Genomic DNA, 23,797 nt, shown 5'->3' with positions numbered 1-23,797 from the left:
AGGCAATTTATATGTAGAAAAAGTCAGTTTGCAAGCGATCGTGGAAGATTTTTTTTTTTCAAAGCGTTATTTTTTTATATTAGAGATGGGGCATATGTTGTAAACTGCTTACATGACCAGCTAAAATATGCATTGTATGAATAAAAATTATTTCAAACATTCAACGGAATTAAGGAAAACTCGTCTCATCAGACAGATTCTCTATAAAATAATTAGGTGATGGTTCAAATAACGAACAGCAAATCAAATACGTAGCACTTATGATGTTCAGCTCAGCAGCAGTTATTGTGAAAGAAAACGTCAGTTCGGAAAAAAAGATAAAGTGATTGAATGATATTGCCATTAATTGAGACATAATCTTAATAAAACTAGTAATAATAAAAATAATAATGTTAATAATAATAATAAAATAATAATAATAATAATAATAATAATAATAATTTATAAATGATAATAAAAAAGAGATTATAATACTAGTGAGACAATGATAAACTATAGTATATATCTCAAACGTCAGTTTGTGTGTGTGTTTGTGTGTGTGTTTGTGTGTGTGTGTGTGTGTGTGTGTGCTTGTGGGTGTATTTCTGTTTTTATGTCAATGAAAACCTTCGTCAGCCACGTCGGTACCATCTTAAAGACTGATCCTTCAGGCACATAATATATGAAAATTAAAAACAAAGATAAATTATGTGGTAGCCAACTGGACCATTTCTTGCAAGGAAGTGGTCAATTTTTGCGTCGGGCTTTTTGCAAGACAGGTACGCTTAGCAAACCTAATTCATTTTACAAAAGCCTTATTATATTGTAAATATGGCGTTTATTTTAATTTCGTGATTTGGTAATTAAATGAGATATAGTAGAAGCTAAGTAATTTCCAAACTGTTGTATTTGTATTTTTCTTATGTTTGCATCGGAAAATTAGTTCGTTTTGTTATTAATCTAAGGTTTATTTTGAGAGGATATTATTATCCTTACTGACTCAGAAATCCACTGGCCACGTAACTTTGGGCCTAGGGAATATGGCTAAAATTTTCTGAGAAAAGACCAATTAGTTTGATCTAATTTTTTGTCATTAAATCATTGAAACGCCTTTTGGCTTCTATCAGCATTTGTATTATTAAATGAAAACGTGTGATAGAGATTATTAGCTTAATTAAATCGGAATAGACCTAATATATGTGTAAGTTTTAAATAGAGTATTGTTGCTGGCATGATGATTTCTATAATGAAAGAAGGTAGATCCTAATTTTTGCGATTATCTATAAAGGGGACAAGAAGAGAGGCACTAATAAATAGCGTCAGAAAGCAGAGATGGATGTTCGCTATTTCTATTATTATGCGAGTGTTGTTACTTATCAGAAATATTTAGTATAATTAAAAGGTCTTAGTCGTTGGTAGTTGATTGAAATGGATTTGCGGTTGCGGATGATTTCTACTAATTTAGGGAAGCAGTTGTTTTCTCAGTTACAATGCAGAAATATTTACCATCTTTATGGATGCAGTTTTTTCCAAGAAAACGGTTACGCTTTTATGGCCATTATAATTAGTTTTAGTAGCTTTGGAAAAATATGTTTTTCTTATCATTTGATGAGATCATTATCCGTGTCAAGCATTGTTGCGTAAGAAATCTTAATGGATTTTTAAGTATACTTATTGTATGCGGGTACTTAAAGTAATCTGCTACAATCTTGATAACATTTTTAGAGGAAATTGTTTTGATATTGGAGCTGTAAGGGGAGTTACACCAGATATTATTCTTCGCCCTTTATCTTTATCGTGGACTAGAATAATAGTTTGTGCTATTATGAATAGAGCGGTGCAATGATTATTGCTATTAAATTTAATAAGATTTCTTTTAGTCCTAGATATATTATGTGTAATTATTGAAGGTGTAACGGCGAATCGTAAATATATGACATACACACACGCATGCACACACAGACACGCACACATCCATATATATGTGTATGTATGTATATATATATATATATATATATATATATATATATATATATATATATATATATATATATAGTACGGTTATGAATATATCCAGTATGAAATACTCCTTATAAACTGTAAAATTTGCGTATAAAAACGAAATAGGAGAGACATAACATATGAGAAGTATTTGGAACCCAGTCTCGCTTTTATTTCTAATCATTTGAAACCATAGCAGCAAGTTTTATTTTCCCTTCATCAACGTTAGACGTTTCTGAGAAATATCAAATATTTTGTACTTCATATGCAAAACTAGGAAAAAAATAACTATGATTAAAAAGTTTCCTCACGTCCAGATTGCCTTTAGGAGGGTGTATTTCAATTCCAGCTGGGGCTTCATTTGAACCTTGAATCTAAAAATTAATCAGTCATCTCAGAAGATGTATAACATGCGACATTTTCAAGAGTCAACGATAATTTTGAATATCTGTACAAAAACGTCTTGAAACTTATTGAAAACATATCGTACATTGAACATCGTGTATAGTCTGTCATCCGTCAGTCTAGAAGACTACAGTGTTGCGCTTATAGAGATTTTGGCCGAACATCTTCTTCTGTTGCTGAATAACCCAATTTCCAGTCTACATTGTCAGCTGTAGAGGGTGTAGGTGAAGGTCAATGCGCCGTGTCGGTGCTCTGTTGAATTTCATGACTAGCCTTTCTGAATAGTATTTTAGTATCCGCCAGTTCTGCGATGGGCATTTTCCCAGTGATCAAGCCTTTGTTTACCGTTTGTCTCCAAATGTTGTGGACTTTAACTGTGAGCTCCAAAATGGGAGAGTAAATAGCACGTTTATATATATATATATATATATATAATTATAAAACTCAAATGACCTTGTAACGAGTGATGTAACCCACTTTCCGGTTTACGACATCCGGTTACGCATGCGCGCATAAACATTAACCCATAACAACGTAAAGAAATAACCACAAATAGCTTCTTTTGGAGATTTTGACCTGCGCACTGATATATGAACGTTATTATTTCGAAATTATTAATTAACAAGGGAACAGTGGGGGTGTTTTGCAACTATTTTTTATTACAACTATACTGTCGCTATTTTCTTACAACTAAACAAGTTTAACCCGCTGACAAACATAAGAACAATTGTAGTAAAGCACAGACTACTACTACTACTACTACTAATACTAATAATAATAATAATAATAATAATAATAATACTCTCTATCCGTTCCTTTTCCTTCCTTCCTTCTTTTTTATTTTTTGTTTACATTTCTAGATACAATATAGTTATGTGAGAATGGTGAATTTGTTGACACATTTAATAATCTGTTTCAATATTAATTATATTTTATTTTATTAATTTAGGTTTATTGTTTGGGTTCAAGTTTTATTAATTATTCTATTTTAGAGTTTAAGTTTCTACAACTTGGTTGGAGGATTCACATATGGGTTTTTCATTCTTATATTTCTCATTGGTAGGTTCATGTGCGTTTTTGCTACTAAATGCCTTTGTAGTCGTTCGATTTGTAGGAAAATCATGTTTAATTTTCGATTTTAGCGATTATTTCGAAAATATAGGTAACTTTACACGAATAGGGAGGAATTATTTTTTCATGTTTGAGTGATCCGTCTGTGATTTTTCATTTTAATATGCTTTCATAGAAATGTTTCTCTTATGTCAAAAAACTATTTTCTTTACGTCACAAGTGTCACGCTCATACATGAATTCCATAGCTAATATAACATACTGACCCAACGGGTCACGGGTAGTCTAATATATATATATATATATATATATATATATATATGTATATGACTGTGACGATGACTGTGTAACTAATGCCCATAGCCTACTTGGGAACGCCGATCATGCAGTGGTAATAGTTGAAATAGACCTAAACTTCAGAGCCTAAACTGAAGAGTCACTGCTCAAAACAACGAGATATAAAACGGATGAAATTTTATAGCAAGCCCCACTCTCCCCAACGGTTTACTTCTACTTGTGCAGCCGCCATCGCGCAAAGGCAGCATGCGTACGGCAGATCTAACCGACATAAGTCTAGTTCAAACAGGCTGAAGTATATAGAAGCCAGAAGTAACTGTAAGAAAGAAATAGCGACAGCTAAGAGAGAATTTACTGAAACCACCAAGAAACGCATCGAAGCACAGAAATTAGGGACCCGCGACTTCTCGAAAATCTACAACCGTGTAGTAAATAATGGGCAATCAACAACCCCCCCCCCACTATCCAACAATCATGAGGTTGTTTGTTATGCAACTGAGAAGGCTAAATTGCTTGCCAGTTGGTTTGCCTCCAACTCCACACTGGACCCTGTCAACCACCCCATCCCCGACTTTCCTTTGCGGACAGACGCCACACTACACGATCTGAAAATCACCCCTTCTCAGGTGCATGTTGTCATAAGAAATCTTGACACTGCAAAAGCATGTGGACCAGATTTCACCCAGGATGTGCTATTAAAAAAGTGATCCGCCGAAGTAGCTTCAGTTCCCTCCAAACTTTACAACAAATGCCTTAATGAATCTTGCTTTCCTGCCTGCTGGAAAACTGCTTCTGTAGTACCAGTTTTGTAGGTTTTTGGCGAAACAACTGACCCAGATAATTATCGCCCCATTAGCCTCCTCCCACTTTTCGCAAAAATATTTCAGACAATAATTAACCAATCTCTAGTCCATCACCTTATAGATGCTAAACTTCTGACTGACCAGCAATACGGATTTAGACAAGCCCGTTCAACAGTAGACATCCTAACTGTAATCTCAGAACGTATATACCAGTCACTGGACAAAGCGGGGGAGGGTAGAGCGGTAGCTCTCGATATATCTAAGGCTTTTGATAGGGTATGGCATGAAGATCTTCTTAGGAAAATCAGATCATATGATATCACTGGAAGAATACATGACATAATTAAATTCTACTAAGATAAGAGGAAAATCCAGGTTGTTCTCGACGGTCGTACAATTAAACAATACGATATAAATGCGGGAGTGCCTCAGGGGTCTATCCTGGGACCTCTGTTATTCCAAATATTCATAATTGACCTGCCTGACAAAATTGCCTGTGAGATGGGTATATACGCTGACGACACCACACTCTATGACAGACATGACAGGAAAACAAATGAACGCATATCTAAAGAAATGGCAGAACCACTAAAGGATGACCTCCGATCTGTAGTGGAATGGGTATATAAATGGATGGGCAAATTCAATGCTGCCAAGACAAAACTCGTTTCCTTCAATAATTACAAGAAACCTTCTCTACTACCAATAGCAATGGCCAATGACTCTTTATCTGAAAGTGCACCCTTTAAACTCCTCGGCCTAACGCTCTCAGGAAACATGAGATGGAACAATTACATGGAGAGTATCGCCAGGACCGCTGCGAAGAAGGTAGGTTCTCTCTACTGTGCTAGAAAGATACTAACGCCTGAAAGTATCCGATACCTCTATAAGGCCACCATTCGCCCATGTATGGAGTATTGTTGTCATATATGGGCTGGTGCAGCTACCACTAGTCTCTCGCTCCTAGACAAGGTTCAAAAGAGAGTCGCCAATCTGATAGGTTCTGAACTGTCATCTAAACTTCAGCCTCTGTCACATCGACGAAATGTTGCATCCCTCTGCCTTTTCTACAAGTACTTTAACGGTGAATGCTCTGACGAACTGCAAGCATTTGTGCCCCTTCGACGTAAATATCCCAGACAAAGCCTACAAGCACCTAAATCCAACCCCTTCACAGTAGAGACCCCTAGATGTAAGAGAGCCTTCTACTCCAGTAGTTTCTTCCCCAGGACAGCTAGACTTTGGAATTCCCTGCCGGGTCCCTGCTTCCCCAACGGTACTAACATGCAGAAGTTCAAGTGCAACGTGAACCGACATCTTGCTGCCCAACTCCCTACAAAGTGGCAATATGCCTTGCTTGGGGTGAAAATGTAATATATATATATATATATATATATATATATATACACACTAAGAATAATGTAATGCAATAGATCGACTGGTATGGACATCCAGTGATGATTGTTCTTACAAAATATTATTGGCTGTAATCTATATCTATCTATATATCTATAAAAACAGAGATGGGTGTGCCACAGACGATTTCTGATTGGGTAATCCAATAATCACATCTCTTAAAAAACTATGGTTCCTTCGCTCTTAAATTTACCATAAAATATTATGCCCTGATTTATTGTCCATCTTGGAAGGGTTTTTTTTTCCTAACTTGCCATATACAAATTACAAAATTACGAAACTTACAGCAGCAATCACAATCCAACCTCCGACACCGCTTCCGCCATTCTGGCGCTAGCCGCACACACATACACACAACACGAAAACAAACGCTGGACAGATTATTAGTACTACTACTACTACTACCCAGCACACGCGCACACAGGCACACACACTCTTTAAAACATGTTCTTTTGAAGAGACGATGTTTTAAGCTGTTGACACACATGTTTTAAAAATCTAGCAAAAATTAATTTTCCTGAAATTTTTCAATATTTAAAAATAATTTATGCCGGCTGATAAAATTTTAAAACTTTTTTTTAAAGCTAGAAAGATAAAATTTAAAAATACTTATATATATATATATATATATATATATATATATATATATATATATGTATATATATATATACGAAACTAAACTAAAAAAACGCGCCTTCACTCGTGGTCTTAAATTCATTTCGGGTTTGTATTACTGTACACATAGATTCGAAAAAGTTGTCGAAAACAAATATATAAAAAAATAAATGTTATCAAAGGAAAGATAAGTTGCTTTTCTACCAAACTGGATATATTTTTCGTGTTTTTATTCAATGTAACATATTTATTCAGCTCGAAGAACGGGTTTGTATTACTGTACACATAGATTCGAAAAAGTTGTCAAAAAACAAATATATAACAAATACATGTTATCAAAGGCAAGATAAGTTACTTTTCTACCATATTGGATATATTTTTCGTGTTTTTATTCAATGTAACATGTTTATTCAGCTCGAAAACCATACAGTGTTTACCGATGTATTGGAAAATTCAAGATGGCGCCTCACTCCCTCTTTAACACGGTAAGTATGGGAAAAGGTGTTATAAATAAAAAACTAGAAAAATACTATTAAAAACCCGCCGAATATATGTCAACCTATGTCACGGTAACATATATTGAGCGAGTTTTTAACAGTATTTTATTCAGTTTTTTATTTATAACACCTTTTCCCAAACTTGCTGTGTTAAAGAGGGAGTGAGGCGCCATCTTGAATTTTCCAATACATCGCTAAACACTGTATGGTTTTCGAGCTGAATAAACATGTTACATTGAATAAAAATACGAAAAATATATCCAGTTTGGTAGAAAAGTAACTTATCTTGCCTTTGATAACATTTATTTGTTATATATTTGTTTTTGGCAACTTTTTCGAATCTATGTGTACAGTAATACAAACCCATTAAAATATTGTTTTTGATTTTGAAAAAATATTGTGGTTCATTTGTATTTAAAAATATTGTGGTTCATTTTGATTAAAAAATATTCATTTTGATTAAAAAAATATTCATTTTGATTTAAAAAAATATTGTTCATTTCGATTAAAAAACATTCATTTTTATTTTTAAAAATTCATTTTGATTAAAAACCTAGTTTAATTTTAATATTTGTTTATTATCTTAACTCATATCAAATGTTTTGCTTGTGTTCTGCTTCAAATATTCATAATCTTACATGCATAATTTTCATTTAATTATATTAAATAAACTTCAAGTTTACTACAAATCAAATCGTGTTCCTTCACTTTTTTAAAATGTAATTTATAAGTAATTAAAGAACGCATTCTAATCTTTAAAATCTATAATACAACGAAATATTCAATTGCTTATAATACTTAAACAAACAACTTGTGTTTTTTTAATTATTTTTTTATTATTAATATTAGATGAGTTTCAGTATAAATCATCGTGTTCTTTATTTCAATCCAATTTTGAAGTTTTGTAACGCTGTCTGTAAAAATTACTGTTCATTATTGACAGTCTAAGAGTTCCACATATCTTGCTTGTTGGGACCTTGGCGATGACGTCATTTTTTCAGCTGGCCGGCCATCTTTATAACGAAGGCCACGCCACCATCCCCCCACCAAAAGGGGAAGCCTGGCATTTTCTCACCCGAAAGGGGGGAGCTTGGCAGTTTCTCCCCCAAAAGGAGGGAGCCTGTGTCCCCCCCCAAGGGTGGGGGGGCGAAGAGGCCAGGAGGAGGTGAATTTTTTCTTGGGGGGGGGGGAGAAGCCTCCAGGCACCCTCCTCCCTGAAGGTGGAGTTGGGGATTATCTCTCCCTGAAGGGGGGAGGCCGACACCAAGAATGTAAATCCAGAGGGGTGACATTTTTTGTTACCCCTCGGAGTGGGAAGGGGGCCGATCACCCAGGCAACGCCGGGTAACCCTGCTAGTATCTTATAAAGGCAATTCCAGCTAAATAAAAATTGCTCAATATACCAGATACAGCAAATAAATCATTATTTAGTAATGTAAATGTTATGACGTGAAATAGTTAAATTTCAAATCTAGAATTTGTTATTATATTCAAGACAAATTCATTTCGGAATTTACCATACAATTTGGAAATGAAATTCAATATCCTTTTCATTTTGAACCAATGTATAATTTCCCTTACTGTATTATTTAAAAACTTAAAACTTTTAATTATGATTTTCTATATTTATTTTATTTAGAAACTGAGGTATACACCATTATGATATTTGGTAATATTATCGCTTTGAGGATATGGGTAAACATCGAAAACCTATAGATTAAAGAATTATGCTTATTGAAATGTATTCTTTGTCTTGCATATAATAAACATTCTAGATTTGATATTTAACCGTTTTACATCATAAAATTTAAATTACTATATTATGATATATATATATATATATGCGTGTGTGTGTGTGTTTGTGTGTGTGCGTGTGTGTGTGAGGTCATGTCATATGCTACTGGTACCATGTAACCCTGTACTACCTGCCTCATGGCCGGGTCACCGGCGACTTAACTGGTTCCCCCCACCAGACTTGTTTGGTGAGGAGGTTGGCTAGTCTCACTGAAGGATTAAAAACAATACCTTCCAAAGGGTGAATGAACTCTTTCTCGGGGTCAACGGCCAACTAGCACCGCGTGTGTTTGTGTGTATATATATACATATATATATATATATATATATATATATATATATGTGTGTGTGTGTGTGTGTGTGTGTGTGTGTTGGGGTGAAGAGGGCTCCCGTAATCCATGGTGAATACAACCTTTCTCAAAAAAAAAACATAAAGCGGGAGACCAGCGCCCGCATTAAGCTGGTCTGCAGTTTAACTTGTTGCTGGTTATCTTGCTCTTGCTTGTTGCTGGATCTCAACATTTTGTACCGAGAGAGAAACTTAGCTGCCGTACAAAGCAAAGACTCGGTAACATCATCTGTGTATAGATACTCCCTCAAGCACTTGTCTATTAAAATGGTCCTGTAGCGATGAAAGTCACTTTTGGGCTCATGGACTTCTAAGCGTCTGAGGGAGTGGCATTCGTCTGACAAGACGTTGCAATCATCATATATATATATATATATATATATATATATATATGTATATATATATTATTAAGTACCTTTTTGTTAATACCTATCTCATGGATTGTTATAAGTTGGTTCTTTAGCAACGGAGACACATATAATACAGCGCTTCGTTCATCAATGGAATTTTATTATTGGATCTGAAAACAGATACATTTATCATTATAGTGTTCATTTCATATTACAATATATTCAGTTTGAAACATGTCTTAAAAAGAATATTTAACTTAATTATCTAATGCTGGTGTTTTAAATTTAATTTGAAAGTTTTTCTTACTCTAAGTTGACTTGAATTTCACCAACGTATTTGATGTCGTATGTTTTATTTTATTTTTCAGGCTTAATGAATTTTATCAAGTAATTATTTCACTGTATTATTTTTTATTCATGCAATTTTCGTTAATTCAAGTAAATGTTTTCCATATATTTTCTGTGGCTAACAATGTTTTCTCAGATGACGGCTCTCTTTCTTTTTCTGTATATATTCATCGATTTTGCTTTTAGATGTTTTTACATATTTGTTCCTTCTTTCTTTTATCAACAATTCTACTGGTTATTCCATTGTTCTTTTTTCCAGTTTTATCTTGACTTAATGGTTTTCTTATTTTCACTCTTTCTTTTTATCGTTACATACTTATTTGGGTTTCTTTTCTTCTTTCTCAAATTTTCTTATTAATATTTATCGTGTCCTCGAATATTATCGTCTTCGCTTCAATACATACTTCCTCGATATTTATTGTTGCTGTTGTTATTATTATTATTATTATTATTATTATTATTATTATTACTATTATTATTACTATTATTATTATTATTATTGGCTCACATGGAGCTTTCACACAAGTCAACAAACAATCTGATTGGAAATTTCTGGTGTTCTGTGGAAGCTGAGTGACAACAAGTCTCCCCAGACGTCCAGCTCTCTCCACCTCCTTCGATAGCATTTGCAAATGAATTCGCATCATCGCAACAGCCGCTTACCATTGATTTCGCGCTAGTAGTGGCCATTGGTTCATACTGGAATTTGAGTGGCACTCAGCCTCCCCAAGGCCCCAGTTCTCTTTGCGCTGGTCCAACCGAGGTCTAGTTGGCGCTCGCTCCTCGGTCTTTCAGTCCTTATTGACCCTTCTCAGCTCTTTGGTATCACTTTTTATTGGGAGGAACGGTGATGAAACAATTGGGGGGGATGCATGATGGAGGTGTAGAACGTGTAGATATGCAGCTTTGGTGTTCTTCATTCCCTGTAACGCTTATTCGTTATATTGTCTTGTATTATTCTCCGCATTCAAGGGTTTTCCTTAATAGTTCAGTCGTTTTCATTATCGTTAGTCGTTGTACTTTTGCAGTTATTCCTCTGATTCCGATTTCTGACATTGTTTTTTCGAAGTTTTTCGGAATTGTTTCTAGTGCTCCTACTATTATCAGTACTATTTTGATTTTCTTCATCATCCAAATCCCTTTTCACTTGCTGGCTAGCTCTGTGTATTTCCTTCGTTTCTCCTTTTCTTTCATACTCACCCTGTGGTCAGCTGGGACTGCAAAGTCTACGATTTGACAGGATTTTTCTTTCTTGTTAATTATTAAAACGTCTGGTCTTCTTGCTTGGATGTGTTTGTCCGTCTGTATGTCCATGTTCCATAGGATTTTGTGGTTCTCATTTTCGAGTGCTGTTGCGAGTTTATACTTATACCGTTTGTCTTTTCGCTCAAAATGCAGTCGTTTACACAATTCCCAGTGTACCACCTTCCCCACTTGGACATGCCAATTTTTGTATTCCTTTTGGGCAAGTTTTCTGCATTCACTTACTATATGGTTTATCGTTTCGTCTCTTTGTCCACATAGTCTGCATTTACTGTTTTCTTGTGTTTTATCGATCCTTGCTTTGATATGGTTGGTTCTTATCGAGTTATCTTGTGCTGCAGTTATTAGAGATTCAGTTTCTCGATTTATATTTCCTTTTCGCATACATGTCCAGGTGTTTTCATTATTCTCATCCTTTGTCATTCTTATTAATCTTCCGTGGAGTTTTTTCTCTTCCCACTTCTCTTTTCTCGTTTTGTCATTTGTCTCTGTTTTCTGTTTTATTGATTTTTGTTCAGTGTCTCTCGCTGCCATAATTATCCTTTCAGTGTTTTGCATTATGTATTTTTCCAGTTCTTTTTTCGTGTCCTTCACACAGTCTTCTATACAGATCAGTCCTGTCCCGCCGTCTTTTCATTTTCACGTAGAGTCTGTCAATATCGTCCTTGGGGTGTAATGCATTATGCATGGTCATGAGTTTCCTGGTCTTCTGGTCGAGTTGTCTCAGTTCTTTTGCCCACACTATAAACGGTCCAGAGTATCTCACTAGTGATACTGCCCATGTATTTATACCTTTTATTAGGTTTCTGCTATATAAGTTCGTTTCCAGGAGTTTTCTTGTACTTTCTGAGTTATTCCTTTCCAATTTTCTCTTTCATTTCTGTTTCTCTGATGGTGTCCGCTTCCAGAATTCCCTAGTATTTATAGCCGTCTTGTTCCCCTAGTGCCCTTATTTCTGTTTGGTTGAGTAGTTTCATGACTTCTGTCGTTTCCAGTTTTCCCTTTCTTATAACTAGTTGTGCGCACTTTTCCATTCTAAATTCCATTTGGATATCTTGGCTAAAGATCCTGGTAGTGTTAATTAGTGTCTCTAGCTCCTTTTCGGTCCTTGCAAAAAGTTTCAGATCGTCCATGTACATCAGGTTGTTCATTTTTTCCTCTGTATTTGAGAACTTTATCAGGCTTGGCACTTTCTCGGAATACTATTCGAGGGCATCATGGCTATGATGAACAGTAGTGGTGATAGCGAGTCTCCTTGGAAGATGCCTCTTTGTATGTTAATTTCCGTTACGCGTTGTCCAGCAGCTGTCAATTCCAGTCTCCATGTTTTCATTGAATTCCTATTACGTTGGTGATCCTGCTTGGTATTTTATACATGTTTAGGCATTCTTTTATCCATGCTTGGGGGATCCTGTCGTACGCTTTTTTGTAGTCGATCCATTCCATGGCTAAATTCTTTCTCCTCCTTTTTTACCTCCTTTAGTATCTTTTGATCTATATATAACAGGTCATGTGTTCCTCTTTTTCCTTTTTGGCATCCTTCCTTCTCCTCGGGGATGAGTTCACGGTTATTTAGGGAGTGGTGGATTTGTTGCCTCCGTTGAGCTGTCAGTATCTTCCACATAGTTGGTAAGCATGGGATTGGCCTATAGTTGTTAGGGACCGTTCCTTTCTCCGTGTCCTTTTGTAACGGTGTGGTTCTACCTTTTGTCATGCAGTCTGGCACGCTTGCTTCCTGTATACATCTTTCCAGGTTTTGGGCTAACCTTTTGTGTACCGTTGTGAATTTTTTGAACCAAAATGCATGTATACCCTCGTGCCCTGGTGCTCTCCAGTTTCCCATTTTTCCTATGGTTTTCTTTAGGGTTTCCTTGTTGATTTCATTCACTGTTCCTTCTTCTAGTTGTTGTAACTCTTCTTTCATGTCTTTCAGCCACTCGGCATTTCTATTGTGATCTCGTCGCTTTTCCCATATTTTACTCCAGTAGAGTTTTGTTTCTGTCGGATTTGGTTGTTCTGTTTTAGTTTTTCATCCTTCACATTTTGGTTGAATTGGCTTTCATTAGTTTCAAATGGTCTGTTTTGTTTGCATTGTTCAGATTTATATCTATATCGTCTCAATCTCGCTTCTTTTGTTTTTATTTTTTGGTCCAGTTCTTCATGTTTCTTGTTTAGCCCCTCCCTGTCAGTTACATTCCCAATATTCCGTTTTCTCCACATTGCTTTATTCATGGTGATCATTTTGGTTTCTTTATTATGTTTGTGTATTTGGGTTTCTAGTCTTATTTCCCATCCAGGTTTTGTCGGTCTGCTCGTCCCCGGTTGTTTTTCTGATTTGAGTTTCATACTTACCATTTTGGCGCCAGCGTAAATGAGGTTGTTTAAGTCTGTGATTGTATTTGTTGGGATATGTGGGAGGAGTTTGCTAACCTTCTCTGTTTCTGTTTTTAATTTCTTCTGTTTTTTGGTTCCTTAATGACGGGAGCTTTGTTTTTTCTTCGTTCATCAGCTGTATTATTTTATTTATTTCATTTGCTTCATTCTCTGTTAGCTCTGTTTCATTGTTCTCGGTTTCCACGTTTGTCGACTTCGTTCTTTGTTGGTCCTCGGCCTTTGGTGTTTTCATTGTGAGGCGTCAACTTGTGGGGTTGCTCTACGTTCGGTTTCGTTAGGGGATGCTTCTTGTTCAGTTTCATCATTTATTTTTCGCTGAATTTCTGTTAGTTCTAGTTTAAAGAGCCTACCTTTCTTGAGTATTAGCCTTGCTTGGTCCGCAATTCTTTGTTCTCTCGTATGGTAATAACTGGATGTGTCCCATAGTTCTTTCATTCGTTTCCGATAACCGCCATATCTATATTTAGGATGGCTTCTATAGTAGCATTCCATTACGAGTCTATCCTCTTTTGTTGTCCATTTCTTTCTTCGGTTTTTTCCTTTTGATGGTGATCATGGCTGTGCTGTGTTTGTTCGGTATCATTTTCTCCCCTGAAATTAGAGGTTATACTTACCTGGTCAGCGGCCATGTCATTTGAGTTTCTGAAACTAAAAAGGTGTCCAACATTCGCAGGATGACGACCGGGTCCAGCATGCTGGCTACCGAAGGAGCACCTGCCGATCATGACATCTTTCTCCTGGGTCCCATGGTTTGGATTATTTGTAATTGACATTTGTCATGTTTTGGTGTATGTGGCAACTCCGACCCCAGAAGTGTTTTACCTGATGTTCTGATGCAGGGATAGTGTAAAGCTCCCGTTTATCCAAGAGGTATCGTGCACTATCCCACATACATATGAAACAAAAAAATAATGAATAAATACAAAAGTATTCTATGCTCTGAAAGAGGGCGTTTGAAGATAGGTCTACATTACACCGTACTGTTTAGCCACTGGAAATGTTGTATGAGAAAAGTGGAGGAAGGCAATTTTCCCCGCCGCTTTGGTAGTAGTTTATTCCCTCGTTCAGAGGCGGGGCAAATTTCTACGTCAATATCGGTAAAAAGTCTGGTTTCTGTAATAAATTCGAACTAACATTTAACTTGATAATTCGCCTGTCGCCCGTCTAGCTATTTTTTCATTCATTTTTAGAGGATTTTCATTAAATTGGAATTGACAAACAGAATTATACGTTTATATCGAAACAAAGACTGTTTTCTTAAATGAGTTCGAAGTAACATTTAACTTTCTTTTCTTTTTTTTTTTTAAAGGAAGACATAAACTCACAATTCGTTGGTTTCATTAAAAGAGTTTTCTGTCACGAGTGCATTAATGCCTTCCCTCTATGGGTTCCAGTCTTGAGTTAAATGCCAGCTCGTTGGTCAGTAGAGGGCAAGGTTTAGGAGAGGGTGGGGTGGGGGCGGAAGCAGTCCTTTCTAGTACAAACATACGCATATGGATATACGTATACACACACCCACATACGCAAACATTCTGCCCGTCTTTGCTAAAAAGAATAAAGAGTTCCTCTTTTTTGCCCCGCAACAAATTTCGCTAGTCGCACGTCTAGCTATTTTTCCATTTATTTTAAGAGGATTTGCATTAAGTTGGAATTGACAAACAGAATTATACGTTTATATCGAAACAAAGGTTGTTTTCTGAAATGAATTCGAGGTAACATTTAACTTTTTTCTTTTTTTTTTTAAGAAAAAAAAAACTCACATTTCAATGGTTTCTTTAAAAGAGTTTTCTGTCACGAGTGCATTAATGCCTTCCCTCTAGGGGCTCAAATCTTGAGTTAAATGTCAGGTCGTTGGTCGGTAGAGGGTAAGGGTTATTATTATTATTATTATTGTTATTATTATTATTATTATTATTATTATTATTATTATTATTATTATTATTATTTTGTTGTTATTATTATTATTGTTATTATTTTTGTTATTATTATTATTGTTGTTGTTATTATTATTATTTTTGTTATTATGATTATTATTATTATTATTGCTGTTGTTATTATTATTATTGTTATTATTATTGTTATTATTATTATTGTTGTTATTATTGTTATTATTGTTATTGTTATTATTATTGTTATTACTATTATTATTATTGTTATTATAATTATTATTATTATTGTTGTTATTATTATTGTTGTTATTATTATTGTTATTATTATTGTTAATTTTAATGTTATTATTAATAATAGTATTATCATTGTAATTATTATAATATCATTTTTGTTATTATTATTGTTATTATCATTATTATTATTATTAAAAATATTATTATTATTATTATTATTATTATTATTATTATTATTATTATTATTATTATTATTATTATTTACTTACCAGTAGCAATTACACAGCCCATCATCAAATACTTATCTTTGTGAACAAGGTGTGGTGTTCTCTGGAGCTGGGTGACAACAAGTCTCCCCAAATTTCCAGTGCTCTCAATCTCATTACATTCACTTTGCAAATAATCTGCATTATCGCAACGACAGCTTTCCATTGATTTTCTGTTAGTAGCGACTATTAGTCTTCACTGGAATGTGGGTGGCAATAAACCTTTATAAGGTCCCAGTACTCTTTGCACTGATCAGCGGGATTCTGCTTTCTCTCATCGGTCTTTCCATTTTCCTAAACCTTCACTTATTCGGTGTGGTGTTACTTTATGTTGACACACATAAAATAATGGAGTAGAAAATAGGAGGTGCATGCAATAATACGGCTGTAGTTTTTATGATTCCATGTGATGTTCCTTTGCGTTTTATATCTGTAGCGATTTCTAATGGAAATGTGCCTGTAGCTCACGCGTGTAAGTCTCTGCATTCAAGAGTTTCACTTAATATTTTAGTCGTTTTTAATATTGTTATCTGTTGTAAGTTTCGTGTTTTCGTAGACCTCGGTCTCCATGTTTTATTTTTGTGCCTGAGTTTTTCTTCCTTTTTCTCATTGAGCTCTCTGGTCGCATTTCTACTTTTAGAACCTCTTCTAGTTGTTTTCCTCTTGTTTATCGCTTTGCCTTCTCTCTTTAGTTTGTTGATCTGGGTTTTCAGTCTCAATTCCCATATTATTTAACGATTATTTCGTGTATTACATTATTTTTCATTTTGAAAATATATCTCCGTCCTTTTATGCTTTCCTGAACCATTTTCCTTAATATCGTTTCACATGTATTTTCGATCTACTTCAATATCTTCCCTGCCTTATTATTCTTTTACTTGTTTGCGTTCTTTATCAATTTCCTCGGGTATTTACATTTCCCTTTTGTAATTCTCTTGAGAAGATGTTTTATCCAATACACTCTCTTTATCGCTTCAATATCTTTTCAATGCGATTGCCTATTTTTTCCAATTTACTTTTAATGTTTTCTTTTTTTATTTTCGTCTTTTTTATTCTTTTGAATGTCTTGTTTGTTGTCTACAATAGGCTTTGGCTTTTGTCATTTTTTTTTTTCGTATTTTTAATTTTCATTCATTTTTCTTTCTCAATATATTTAAAACTTTACCTTCTCCTTCTACAGCTTCGTATTCTAATTCTCCTTCATTTTTTTAATGCGTACTTCTTTTTTTTCTGTTTTTTTATCTTGTATTCTTCTTCTTTTACTTAATTCTTTAAATCTTGCATAGATACTTCTTTTGTGCTTTTCGACTTTATATCTCTCTTCTTCCCTACGTCACTCCTTTTCCACAATATATTATTCGTAATTCTCTTTTTCTCTTTCCTACTTTTTATTTCCCTTCTTTTCCGTCTTTTTTTAATTCTTCAATATATATTTTTCTCTTTGTTTTTTTCTTTTTCTTTTTATTTTCCTTCTACTCCAATATCGTTTCTAGCTTTATTTTACAATACATTCTTGTTCCTTTCCTTCTATTATTAAACTTACATTGTTTTTCTACGTCACTATCTTTCTCATTATATTCTCTGTTCACGTGACCTCTTTTATGTTTCTTATACGACATATTTTCTCAGCAATTTCAATTAACTCAATTATCTTTTCAAGAATTTTCCTGACTTAGTTATATTTCATAATGTATTTTTATTCTGTCTAGTCCTCGGGATATAAACTTGAATTTTATAACATGTAGACTTTAAAAGAATTTGATTACACTATCTCTTATTTTTTTGTTTGTATTTATATACGTTCTAGTCGCGTAACTCCTGACTGCCTATTATAATAGTTAAATGGGCTATTCACCGCTTTTATGTCTCAAGCTACAATACATACCAACGAACTGTTTACGTTTTATTACAAGCAATTCTGACGATTAAAGCTAAATAAAAATCGAGTTTGCAAATTAATTAGTGTTTTAGATGCTTGCATTTTTTTGGATTAGTCGAGCTATATTTTTCATGTTAAGTGTTATTTGCATAACCTCAAATCTGCTTCTGGTGTATCTTGTCAATCTCGGAACCCGTGGCGTAACGGATAAAGCAGTAGAATACTAAGAATACCATAAGGACTTACTTAAGACTTTTACGTAATCGAACACGTGAATTTAATCCTTGATTCAACTCTATTCACGTGTTGCTACCGGAGTTTGAGGAAAAATTTCCAGAGTTCAACAAGATATGCCTGATTATGGTTCAGAAAAATTATACCAATAGAACTCAGGATAAGAATATTCTCAGTTCACCTCGAAAAACATCAGACGCATATTGTTTTTCATGTGCCCAAAACTATTTGAACTCAGCACCTTTGGGTAACTGTAAACTTTGATACAACGTCTAGGACCACTCGGCCATATGTCACTAGGACTGAATGAAGGCAGTGAAAAGTAACATTCAAAACAGAGAATCAGCAACTATGTCCCAGAGCCTAGCTGGTGTCCGAACAAGGTACCCCCATAATAATAATAAAGGGTTGGGTTCGAGACTCCTAACAAAGGGTTCCCCAGTTCGATACAAAACACTTGATGAAGGCCGGAGGGCAAAACAGCCGAAACGTTGTGACTATTACAACCAAGATAAGGAGGTCAGTCCGACAATCTCAATCAATGAAAACACTTCATCTCAAAAATACAGGCAATTACTGCCCGAAACTCTGTATAAGATTATCTGGGTGTCGGTTTCTCAGTATAAAGTGGCTATTTTGTCATGAACGCTTGGATAAAATGGATGATTTTTTTCTTTGACGCGTCTAGTCACTTTTGTGAGAAAAGTTGTATGTATATATGTTTGTCATAATTAAATTTTAACTAGAATTTAGCGAGTCAGCATCATTTTTATATGAAGTACTATTGCAGGTGCTTCTACGGATCTCTGTTCGTGCATGATATATCTGCATGCCACGGCCAATTTTAAAATAATCTTCTTAAATACGTCCACAGTTCCGAAAAAGGCTTCTTCTGTTTATAACAAAAATTTCAGATAGACAGGATATGTGAAACGCTAACTAATACGCCAAGGATTGCTTTAAGTTTAGTTTAGAATTTAATAAGAAATGCGATGATGAAATTATTATAAAATATTGTGAGTTTGTGTAGGTTTTTGAAATTTGGCTTGATAACTGAATATTAAACACTAGGATAAATACTACTAACTTATGCTCATGGATGCTTGAAGGATTTAATTTCCCCGGGAAATGTGGTACTAATTCAAACATATTACCTGCTTATTCTGTGATAAACAGAGCTGACTTTTAATTCTTGGGTGATTCATAAATTTACTGTAAATCAAACTTTCGGTGTTTTTCCTAAAGTTTCATATAGATGCAACACGGTAAACTTGTACATCTTGCATCGTATTAAACTAACGCGAGCAATTATGACATTTTATTTGCAAATATACAGGACAGACTTGCATCATGATTTTATTTGCATCTATATGAGATTATCTTGCATCATATGGATTTTAGTGCGCAAATACACGAAATAATCGTGCAGCTTTTAACTTTTTATTTGCAAGTATACGACATCATATTGCCTCTTATGACATTTTATTTGCAAATATATATGATCATTCTGCATCTTATAACTTTCTATTTGCAAATATACGAGATCATCCTGCATAGTATGTGATTTTATTTGCTAATATAACAGATCATTATGAACTTTATGACATTTAGTCTGATAACATTTTAATTCGAATGTACGGGATAATGTTGTATTTTCTATAACGTTATCTTTGCTTATATACGATATCACCTTGCATCTTATGACTTTTTATTGTCAAATATACGAGAATATCTTACACATTATTGTATCCTATGACTTTTTATATGCAAATATTCGTGATCATCTTTGATCTGATTACATTGTTGCCTAAATATGAAATCATTTTTCATTTTATGACATTTTATTGTAAAACATATGGCATCACTCTGCATCTTATGGCTTTTTATGTTAAAATAATTGAGATCATCCTGCATCTTTTAAGCTTTCATTTTCTTATATACGTAACATTATGACGTTTTATTTGCGAATATACTAGGTAACCTTGCATCTTATGACATTTAATTTGCAAACATACTAGATAGTTTTTAACATTATGCCTTTATTTACAGATATACAGGACCGTCTTATGACGTTTTATTTGTAACTATACAACACATACAACGAATGACTTTTTATTGATATACAAGATTATCTTGCATTTTATATTCTATTTGCAATATATGATATTATTATTATTATTATTATTATTATTATTATTATTATTATTATTATTATTATTCATTTTATGACTTTTTTATTTGCTAATATACGAGATTATCTTGCCCATTATAAATTTTGCATCTTATTACTTTTTTATATAGTCTTGCACCTTATGACGTTTCGTTTGCTTATATTCGAGATCATCTGGCATTTTATGACATTTTATTTCCTTGTAAACGAGATTATCATTCCTCTTACGATGTTTTATTAGCAAATATACGAACTCATCTTGCACCTAATTATTTTTAATGACTAATATACTAGATCATTTTGCAACTTATGCATTTGATGACTTTTTGTTTTCAAATATATGGGATTATCTTCCATCTTTTCATGTTCAATTTTCAAATATACGAGATTATCTTGCTACTTACGAATATTATTTGCTAATATACGTAATAATCTTGGATCTTATGACATTTTATTGCATAATATGCGAGATAAACTCTCACTTTATGGCTTTTAATTGTAAAAATAAGAGATCACCTTGCATTTTGTGACTTTTTATTTGCTAATATACTATATACTCATCCATGCTGCGATATTTTATTCCAAAGGTATACGACATTATCTTGAATCGTATGACTAGGCATTTGCTAATATACTAGATAATCTTATGACTTTATTTGCAAATATACAACATCATCTTACATTTTATAATGTTTTATTTGCTAATATTTGAATTGATTTTGCATTTTATAACTTTTATCTGCAAATATACGTGATAATCTTGAATCTTATGACGGAATATTTTTTAATATACGAGATCATTTGGCAGCCTGACCTTTTATTTACTAATATACGAAGCATCATGAAGCCTATGACATTTTATTTACAAATATACAGGATAGTGTTACAGCTTATGATTTTTATTTGCAAATATATAAGATTATATTACATCTGATGACATCATTTTCAAGAATACTTGATCATCTTACATCGAATGACTTTTTTGCACATATATGAGATTATATTGCATTTTTGGACATTTTATTTGCAAATATACGAGATCAGCTTGCACCATATGACTATTTGCTAATATGTTTGATTATCGTTCACTATGACGTTTTATTTCTACATATACGAGATCATCTTACATCTTATAAGTTATTATTTGCAAAAATCCGACGCAGTCTTGTAGTATATGGCATTTAATCCGCAAATATACAAGATCACCTTGCACATTATGTATTTTTATTTGCAAATATACGAGATTGTTTTGCATGTATTGACTTTTTATTTTCTAATATCCGTGATTATCTTGCACGTTATGCCCTTTTATTACGTAATATACGAGACCATCTTGCATCTTTTGATATTCTATTTCCAAATATACGGAATCATCTTTTATCATCTGAAATTTTGCAAATATCCAAGGTTACCTTGCTCTTTATGGCGTTTTATTTGCAAATAGACGAGATCTTCTTTATGACTTTTTATTAGCTAATTACGAGATCATCTTTATGGCTTTTTATTATTATGACTTACTCTTTTGCAAATACACAATATTATTTTGCATTTTATGACATTTTATTAGATAATATATGAGATCATCCTGCGCTTTATTACTATTTATTGGCTAATATAGGAGATTAACCTGCACCTTCTGACTTTTTATTTCTTAATATACGAAATTATCTTTTCAACTCATGACATTTAATTCGCAAATATAGAAAACCATCTTGCATTATATGACCTTTTATTTTCAAATGTACGAAATTATGTTTGAAGGCATCTTTTCTTAGATACCCAGTTTTCGGATGAGTACAACTAGAACCACCGTTTCTCAAGTATAACAGTATTTTGGATGAATATTTACTCCACAAGATCTGCCAAGTTATATGGGTGAGCATTACTAATGATTACTATATTGTCCAATTTCTAATGTACAATCTTTAACCCTTATCCTTGAGTGGCCTCTTGGCCTTGATAATGTGGTGATGCCTATGTATAAAAAAAAATAAAATAAAAAAGGTCGATTTTGGAACCACGGTTACTTTTATCCAGGGAAAGATGTAAACTAACCTAAAAAGTAAAAGTGAAAAAGATTTTTCTCGAGAACTTTACCGTTTTATGAGCAAATACATTTAAACATTGAAATAATCGTATATTTTGATTTTACACCGGGGTTTAGTGATGGAAGTAATGACCAGGGTTGAAAAAATCTGAAGCAAATACGTTAAATAATATATATATTTATATTTACTTTGCAGGCATTTTGAGTAAGTTAGCTAATAATGAATAAAAAAAAACTAACACGGAATAATATTTAATTTAATTTAAAATGAACTCCACACAAAACTGGTCTTCTTTTTAGCCAGTAAAATATTCAGTCTTCACCGGAAAAATCCAAACATTCGCTCATTCACACACGTATTTATTAGTTTGTATTTCATTTAAATACATATAAGTATCCAGAAAACAAAAATAGTTTTATAATTCTTATAAAACATATTTTTATTATTTTTTTAGAACTATTTGTTTATTTTAAAGATAGTTTATAATTGTAAAGATATTTTTTTCATTTGTAAGTTATTTGTTTTGCGTGCTTTTTGCCGTTAACATATTACCGTTAGCAGTTTGATTTGTAATATATTTTCGCATATATGAATTTTTTCTCTCAATTTTTACTTATTTATGTAATTCAACAATTTCTGATATTATATAGGTTTTTCAGATGTTTTTTTTTCTAAAATGATTGGGAAACAAACCAAAATTCCTATCGCAGTGGAGATACTAATAAATTTGCTGGTCCACCTTCTATTCTAGATGAAACAGATCCTCCCGCATATCTACAAGTTATACAGCACAGTTATTTCCTTGAAAATATGCATCTAACTATAAGTAAATTTGCGCTTTCCAAATTAATAGCCGGTGATATAATTGATATTTGGAAAGCAGTTAATCCACGGTTACCGCTTATAACAGAATTGTATATTGTGAATAAATTGCAAAATATCTGCTTTAAGAAAGTAAAACAGATAAATAGAAAATCTTTCTCATCATTTGCAAAGAACATTATGATAAAAAAAACTCGACACTTGTTTGGCATTTCTTCTTACCGTTGTCAACTGGCAGTTTTATCTTGTGAGGACAAAAATGTGAAATGTAAACAGGAAAATTGTCAGACATAACACATAATCTGTAATTGCCCCCTCAAACAGAAGGTAAGTTTATTATTCTATTTTTCATTCTTTAAGACAATGTCATACACATTTTAAAGTAAATGCATTTCTATACTTGTATTTTAAGTAAACAAATTAAAAATCTCATACTTTTTCTTTTTATGAGAAAGTTCTGTGAGTCACATCTCTCATCCAGTACGTGTCAAATTTGATTTTCCACGTTCGATTGGAAGACAGAGAATATATAAAAGACCAGAGAAACAAAATAGGACCTAAGGTCACTTTTCAACTTGGTCCTATAGATAAAGTTTCCATAAAAATATGTAAAAGTAGTGCAGTGTTAAGAGGCAAAGCGAACTAAGTTGATTCATCTTCTGTTGCCTCAATAT

This window comes from Euprymna scolopes, chromosome 18 (genome assembly GCF_053919585.1).
Source record: "Euprymna scolopes isolate OS-2025 chromosome 18, ASM5391958v1, whole genome shotgun sequence".
Lineage (NCBI taxonomy): Eukaryota > Metazoa > Mollusca > Cephalopoda > Sepiida > Sepiolidae > Euprymna > Euprymna scolopes.
This window is presented reverse-complemented; position numbering follows the sequence as displayed.